Here is a 6,629-nt window from a genome sequence, read left to right on the forward strand (position 1 = left end):
AAATACCATTCTATTATTATTGCTAATATTATTATTGTTACTGGGCAGGGATATGCCCGGGAAGCTGGGGAGGGAACTAAATTTCCTCCACGAGCATTCCCTCTCCCTTCCTAGTCTCCTCCATTGCCTAACTTTGAGCCTAGACAGAGAGTTGGGGTGGAGGTTGTTGCAGGAGGGGAAGTTCAGCCCAGGCACCGTATTAGAAAAACTCAACATCCTGCTCAGTTTAGCATCTTCCACATGTCCAGTCCAGTGGTTTTTGCTCCTGCTGCCAAAGCAGCAACATTGGAGGTTGGGGCAGGGGTAGATGCCGGAACAGGAGGTGTACCTGCAACCCCGACAAGCCTACATATCCTGGACAGTCAGGACTGGGCAGCAATCAAAGGCATGGTGTAGTGGATAGAGAATGGGCCTGGGGGTCAGAAGGTCATGGGTTCTAATCCCAGCTCTGCCACTTGTCTGCTCTGTGGCCTTGGGCAAGTCTCTTCACTTCCCTGTGCTTCATTACCTCATCTGTGAAGTGGGGATTGACACTGTGAGCCCCACGTGGGACAGGTTCTGTGTCCAACACCTCAGCACACCGTAGAGTGCCTGGTGCATAACAAGCATTTAACAAATATCACAGTGCTGTCCAGGGGTGAAGGGGCTAGACTAGGCCAGAGGTCAGGATGCATGGAAACTGATCCCAGCTCTTCTAGTGTGACCTCAACTTGCCCTCTATTTATTGCTATTGTTCTTGTCTGTCTGTCTCCCCTGATTAGACTGTAAGCCCGAAAAAGGGCAGGGACTGTCTCTTTCTGTTACCGATTTGTACATTCCAAGCTCTTAGTACAGTGCTCTGCACATAGTAAGTGCTCAATAAATACTATTGAATGAATGAATGGGGATGGGAGTAATAATAATAATACTGGCATTTGTTAAGTGCTTACTATGAGCCAAGCACTGTGGTGGATACAAGTAAATTGGGTTGGACACAGTTCCTGTCTCACGGGGGGCTCTTGGTCTCAATCCCCATTTTCCAGTTGAGGTCACTGAGGCCCAGAGAAGCGATTTGCCCATGGTCACATAGTAGACATGTGGCAGAGCCAGAATTAGAACCCATGACCTTCTGACTCCCAGGCCCATACTCTATCCACTACACCTTGCAGCTTATTTATGGCATAGAATGCCATGCCCCTCTCTCTTTCAGCAGTATTGGAGAAGAGGACGGAAGAGCTCAAGGATGTGAAAGCCCTTGGAAGGAAAGATTACTGAGAAAATCCAAAGGATTTGTGGATGAGTCTGCAGAACTGCCAGACATTTTGGGGTTCCCTGTCCCAGATGGGAATATGCGGGTTCAATCCTGGAGCCCATACTTACCTGTGCCTTTGGGGTTTACTGAAACGCTCTTAATAATTACAGTGCCCCTGTGTCAGGGTCTGAGTGTGTGGAGCTGGCTTCCCCTTCTATCCACAGTGCCAAATTCCTCCGTGCAAAATGGATAAGATTATGACTTTCTTGTTCCAGAAGGCGCCTACACATCTCCCCTAGTTCTGGGTTTATCTCTGACGGGTGGGGAGCCAAGGCAGCAGGGCGGATTTGTAGATAAATAGGATCTACGAATTCCAATTCTTTTCACCAGGGTTATGTCGGGGGTAGGTGTCCAAGTACACAGGACCTAGATTTCTCCCTAAACGTTGAGATCCCTATTCTCAGCTCCCACTTGAACAGCACTCCCCAACCACTCTACCTTCTGTTTCCCATCTCAGCTCCTTTCCCTTCCATTTCCTCTAACTTTTCAGTTTCTTGTCCCGCATCTAGTCAGGACCTCACTGGGCCTTCCAGGACAGATGATGATGACTGTGGTACTTATTAAGTGCTTACTATGTTCTAGGTACTGTACTAAGCATTGTTGGGGGGTGGAGAGAAATACAAGCAAATTGGGTTGGTCACAATCCCACATGGGTCTCACAGACTTAATCCCCATTTTAGAGATGAGGTAGCCGAAGCCCAGAGAAGTGAAGTGACTTGCTCAAGGTCACACAGTAGACAAATGGCAGAACACAGGTCCTCAGACTCCCAGGACTGTGGTCTTTCCACTAGGCCATGCTGCATCTCAAGAACCTCCATTGTTTGCCCATCCACACCAAACAGAATCGCCTACCATTGGCTTTAAAGCACTTGATCACCTTGCCCGCTCCTGTCTTACCTTGTTGATTTCCTACTAAAACCCAGCCCTCACATTTCGCTCTTCTAATGCCAACTTACTCACTGTACCTCAGTCTCGTCTATTTTGCTGCCAACCTTCTGCCCACATCCTGCGTCTGGCTTGGAACTCCCTCTCCCCTTCATTTGTGACAGACAGTCGCTCTCCTCACCTTCAAAGCCTTATTAAAATCACATCTTCTTCAAGAGTCTTCCCAGACTAAGCTCTCATTTTCCCTATTCCATTCCCCTATTCTCTCTTTTGTGTTTCCCTTGCACTTGGATTTGTATCCTTTTTTGCAACCCACCCTCAGGTCCACAGGACTTATGGTACACATCCGTAATTTATTTATTTCAATGTCTGTTTCCCTCTCTAGGCTGTAAGCTCTTTGTGGGCAGGAAACACAACTATCAAGTGTGTTATATTGTACTCTCCCAAGCACTCTGTGCTCTGCACTCATTAAGGTTCAATAAATTTAATTGATTGATTGATTGATTGATTGACCCATAGATGGGGCAGGAGCCCTCTGGGGTCCAGGGTGGCCTAACCTGCATGTGAAAGTGGGTCCCGTGAGATTTTGGAAACTATTTTCAAGGCACTTTTAGGTGAAAGAAGGACCTATTCCTGAACTCCATACTGAGCAGGGATTTGATCGAAGACTGCTTCTTGGGCAGACGGGCTCTGGGGCCGGACCCAGAAAGGCAGCCTTTTTTTATGAATGAAAGCATTGAAATCGAACCCTCCTTCCTCTCCCCACAGAAACCACACAGAAATAAAGCCCATCACCTGTTGGTGTCCCAAGAAAAAGGAACATGAAATTATAAATAGAAAAAAAAAGACGAATCTCCTTAATTATGTGCTTTCCGCAAAGCTCCAGAATTACCTCCCCAATTGCGTGGAAGGTACCCTAGTTGTAATTCCCCTAACGTTTCCTTTTGATCCATCCTCTGTAAAGTGATATTCCTATATTTACTTAAACAGCTATTTAAAGAGGAATTCCTCATAATTACTCAGCCACAGATAGATGACACTGTTTGGCTGTGTTTATTTAGTTTCTATTAGTGATTGGCAAAATGTCCATGGTGGCTTTAAAGCATATATAGATGAATGACCTGCTGATCACAAAATAAAGTATGATGATCTTTTTAGTCCTCGTGGGAAATGGCATGAAGAGAGGGGCACTCATCACCATCACCTTCTACCATTTCATGATAAAAATACGAAATCCAATCATTTCTGAGTTGGCTTAAAAAGACGGTTTTGTAGTTTTGGAAAGGAATCCGTGTTTGGATCTGCCTAGATGTGAGTGTGAGAGGGTTTTTTAAATGTCTCTCACATTCAAACCCTCACCCACACCCAGAGTGATGGAAGTGTTACTGCTAATGGATTCAGGGAATTATTAAATAACATTTATTTTCTCTTCAATGAAGATTTTTTAAACAGCAATTCGTTTCCTGCCAGCCTATAAAACCAAAATAGCGGCCTGCTGGAATAAAAATGATACTTAAGGAGGAGCTCTCTCTTCTTAAAAGCTCTGTGACACTTACTGGAAATTATGGACAAACTTTTCAAGTTCTCAGAGACCTTTTGCCTACTAACATCTACCAGCTTCCTTAAGCAGGTAGTCTTGGAAGTGCAGCAACCATAAGCAATGAACGAATGAACACTATCAGTCAATCAAAAGTATTTATTGTGGTTTTTTTAAATGGTATTAGTTGAATCCTTACCATGTGCCAGGCATTATACTAAGTGCTGGGGTAGATACAAGCCAATCAGTTTGGACTCAATCCATGTCCCCCATGGGGCTCACTGTCTTATTCCCCATTTTTACAGATGAGGTAACTGAGACACAGAGAAGTTAAGTGATTTGCCCAAAGTCACACAGCAGACAAGTGGCGGTCCTGGGATTAGAACTCTGGTCCTTCTGTCTTCCAGTCCCATGCTCTATCCCCTAGGTCATGATGCTTCTCATGCAGAGCACTGTACTAAATGCTTGGGAAAGTACAATTTAATACTATTGACAGACATAAACCCTGACCTCGAGGAGTTCACAGTCTACAGAGGATAATCTATCAACATCATTCTCAAATCATCGGGGGTAATCCAAATGGCCAGGATTTTAACGGAGGCACTCCAGCCATGGATGGTTTTAGCAGTAGGATTAGCAACCTGTGATAGCAATCCAAAAAGGAAACTGTGGTAATTCTCCAGAAAAAACCCAGAACCTGTTGACTCTTATCCACAGAGATCTGTTTCATATGCACAGAAACCCAGTAAGCAATGTAATGATAATAATGTTGGTATTTGTGAAGCGCTCACTATGTGCAGAGCACTGTTCTAAGTGCTGGGATAGCTACAGGGTAATCAGGTTGTTTTATTGCCATTGTTCTTGTCTGTCTGTCTCCCCCGATTAGACTGTAAGCCCGTCAAACGGCAGGGACTGTCTCTATCTGTTGCCCACTTGTTCATTCCAAGCGCTTAGTAAAGTGCTCTGCACATAGTAAGCGCTCAATAAATACTATTGAATGAATGAAAGGTTGTCCCATGTGAGGCTCACAGTCTTAATCCCCATTTTACAGATGAGGTAACTGAGGCACAGAGAAGTTAAGTGACTTGCCCAAAGCCACACAGCTGACAAGTGGCAGAGCAGGGATTTGAACCCATGACCTATGACTCCCAAGCCCAGGCTCTTTCCACTGAGCCACGCTGCAATATTATTATTATTATCCAAGATAGGGCTAGTGTCCCAGGGACTTTAAATAGCTGTGGAAGTCCATCCATGTTCAAGCTCCAGAAAACATTTTCCTCCTAAATTTTCCAAATCATTAATAGTTTATCCCCACATTAAAAAAAAAAAACCTGTTTTATCTGTAAAGGATCTCATTATCCTCAAATGATCTGTTGTTATCAAACAGCACAGGAGGTGCTCACATCTCAATTGTATATTAAAAACTTCCTTCTAGCTGATGCCTACTTTCATCTTTTTAGTTGGCCAAGGAGGCAAATGGTGGATGGTAGGTGGTAGATGATGGAATCAGGAAGGTAAGGAATGTGAATTTCCCTTTTCTTTTACCTTGCTCCTTTCTTCCCATTCCCCCCAGCCCAGCATCAGGCTCACAGACTCTGGAAAGAGACTAGGACAGATCACAAGTTTTACCTCCTGGCTTCAGGTCAACAGGCCAGATTGTTGGCCATGTTTAAAGACCTCCAAAGAAAGGTCTGGGAAGCAGCGTGGCCTAGTGGAAAGAGCACAGGCCTGGGAGTCAGAGGACCTGGGTTCTAATCCTGACTCTGCCATTTGCTTGCTCTGTGACCTTGGGTAAATAGCTTAAGTTCTCTAAGCCTCAGTTTCCTCAAAGACAAATGGGGATTAAATACCTGTTCTCCCTCCTTCTTAGACTGTGAGCTCCATGCTGAACAGAGACTGCTTCCGACCTAATTAACCCATACCTACCCCAATGCTTACAACAGTGTTTGCCACATAGTAAGCACTTAAAAATACTATGAAAAAGGAAAGAGATTCTACAAACATCCTCTTCCTCCAGAAGTTCTTCACTAGCTCTAACCTTAATCCTTATTGCTTTGGATTAAGATCATTTCCTCTGAAGGAACTAGGATGGGGCTGGGGTTTGCTGGGTTTTTCTCCCTCCAGGAAGCAGGCTCCTCCTCCATTTAAAGAAGCCAAAGGAGGACTGTAATCCTAGATGTCTGGGGAATAAGGGTGACTCTGCAGTTGCCTGTGCTTCTCTTTGAGATGGTCAAGTAGATGGGGTTCTGCTTCCAGGCCCCATTTCTGTATGTGATGAGACCTTTCCTCACTTCTCCCTCATGTTATCTTGTCTTATGCCGTCGAGTCATTTCCGACCCATAGCGACACCACAGACACATCTCTACCAGAATGCCCCGCTCTCCATCTGCAATTGTTCTGGTAGTGGATCCATAGAGTTTTCTTGGTAAAAATACAGAAGTGGTTTACCATTGCCTCCCTCTGCACAGTAAACTTGAGTCTCCGCCTTTGACTCCCTCCCATGGCATTGCTGCCCAGCATGGGTGAGTTTTGACTTGTAGCAGATTGCTTTCCACTTGTTAGCCACTGGCCAAGCTAGGAATGGAATAGGTAGGCCTCTGCTTGACTCTCCCTCCCATAGCCGAGACTGGTAGAGTACTGGACACTCTCCAGGAACAACCTTGAGGGGGGCCCTCATGTTATACTGCCCTCAATTTGCTGCAAGAGAAGCATTCTGAGGAATTGGACCCTGGGGAAGTGGCTCTTTTTAAAATTTTTATGGTATTTGTTAAGTGCTTACTATATGCCAGGCACAGAACTAAACTCTGGGATGATGATAATAAAGGTATTTGTTAAGCGCTTACTATGTGACAGGCACTATGCTAAACACTGGGGTAGATACAAGGTAATAGGGTTGGACACAGTCCCTGTCCCACA

General features: G+C 45.0%; 1 non-coding gene across 1 annotated transcript; it reads right to left on the reverse strand.

The window, feature by feature from the left end:
* Positions 1–6,245: 6,245 nt before the first annotated feature.
* LOC114810970 lies at positions 6,246–6,383 on the reverse strand. The gene has a single exon (XR_003758658.1). It is a non-coding gene; the product is annotated as a small nucleolar RNA SNORA7 (small nucleolar RNA).
* Positions 6,384–6,629: the final 246 nt, after the last annotated feature.

The sequence above is a fragment of the Ornithorhynchus anatinus genome, chromosome 3 (assembly GCF_004115215.2).
Source record: "Ornithorhynchus anatinus isolate Pmale09 chromosome 3, mOrnAna1.pri.v4, whole genome shotgun sequence".
Classification (NCBI taxonomy): Eukaryota; Metazoa; Chordata; class Mammalia; order Monotremata; family Ornithorhynchidae; genus Ornithorhynchus; species Ornithorhynchus anatinus.